The sequence below is a fragment of the Anomaloglossus baeobatrachus genome, unplaced genomic scaffold (assembly GCF_048569485.1).
Source record: "Anomaloglossus baeobatrachus isolate aAnoBae1 unplaced genomic scaffold, aAnoBae1.hap1 Scaffold_520, whole genome shotgun sequence".
Classification (NCBI taxonomy): domain Eukaryota; kingdom Metazoa; phylum Chordata; class Amphibia; order Anura; family Aromobatidae; genus Anomaloglossus; species Anomaloglossus baeobatrachus.
The window spans coordinates 207,287-208,712 of record NW_027444565.1 but is presented as its reverse complement, the minus strand read 5'-3'; the positions used below and the strand labels follow the sequence as shown (position 1 = coordinate 208,712).

General features: G+C 47.6%; 1 pseudogene; it reads left to right on the top strand.

Annotated features, from left to right (window-relative positions):
• The first annotated feature begins 867 nt into the window (after nucleotides 1–867).
• On the top strand, nucleotides 868–1,074 carry LOC142282767 (U2 spliceosomal RNA; annotated as a pseudogene).
• Nucleotides 1,075–1,426: the final 352 nt, after the last annotated feature.

Below are 1,426 nucleotides of genomic sequence, written 5' to 3'. Positions count from 1 at the left end.
AGCCTGCAACTAAAGAGTTGAGAGCGTTATCACATGGTGACTGAGCCTGATTGTAACGGGAGCATAGAGGTGCCGATCCTGTCTTACCTGCGTTGGTGTAGAAGTGGGTGTCCTGTGGTGGAGTCAGCTGTGTGCAGTGGTGGCCGTGGGTTCTTTTATGTGCGACCGTAGTAATAGCTGCGCCCACTTCCTGTATGGGAGTGGAATGCAGTGAGGCTAATGGAACGCACGCCTGCGCATTTGTGTTTAACGTCGCGCATGTGCAGAACGGAGAAAAGGCTGCGCTCACTTCCTAATGAAAGGGAGTGAGACGCAGCTGGGAAGGGAAGGGAAAAGATTAGGGTTTGGGGATGATGAAAGGGCTTTCTACGGGCAAGGATGGCAAAGGGTGGCAGTGACGGAAAGTCAGGCAGCCTGTCCTGTCCTGTCCTGTCCGTCCGTCTTTTTGTATCATGAATTGGAAAGACTGCAAGGGGGAGGGGAGGTGCTTGGAGGAGGAGGAGTTATTCAGATTAATTGCAGTGGGCGGCGGCTGCAAAAAGCATCATTCTTCTTGTTTTTGCTCTGCAAAACAGCCTTTTCAAGGGTTGGCTTGGGTGACAAAATGTCTTCTGTAGGCGTGGGTTTGTCTCCCTCTCCCTAAGATGTGTCCGGTATAGGCCAGGGTGCCACTCAAGGCCGTAACCAATTCGGGTTATAGCTTCTCGGCCTTTTGGCTAAGATCAAGTGTAGTTTCGGAGGACGCTACCTTGGTCGGTACTGGAAGGTGCCTGGGATTGCACGTCTGCCGGCCTTGAGGAAGTGTGTGCGCCTTCTGGTGACACATAGCCCTCTTGTGCCTGGACGGTTCCCAGGCAACGGGAGGCGATCACCTTTGTTATTTTGAAGTCCTACTGATAAACAGAAAAAAAAAAAAATTAAATCTGTTCTTATCAGTTTAATATCTGATACGTCCCCTCTCTGGGGACCATATATTAAATGGATTTTTAGAACAAGGAGATGGAAAAAATCTTGCTCTGTCCACTCCACGCATTGACCTGGTATTGCAGTACCTCCAGGACCGGTGCACCCCTTCTTAACCCAGTTTCCAAAAGCAGAACTCAATTCACCTGATTCAAATGAGCCCCATTAGTGAATTGAAAGAAAGCAAAAACTTTATATGCACCTCAATTTGGCCAATTCACTTTTCACACTTTCACCCTTTTTTTTATCTTTCACACCTTTTACTTGCTTTATTGATGCAAAAGCTGTGCCAAATAGCAAACTCATCTCCACTCAACTTGACCAACTCTGCTATGTCCCGTGCAGTATCTTATTCTCAGTCTTATCTAGATCATTTGCAATTGAATAGAATAGATCCCTTTTGGACACATTGGATTCAGCTGCTGCAGTGACTGCAGGTGTTAGAAGATGCAGACTTGGCATC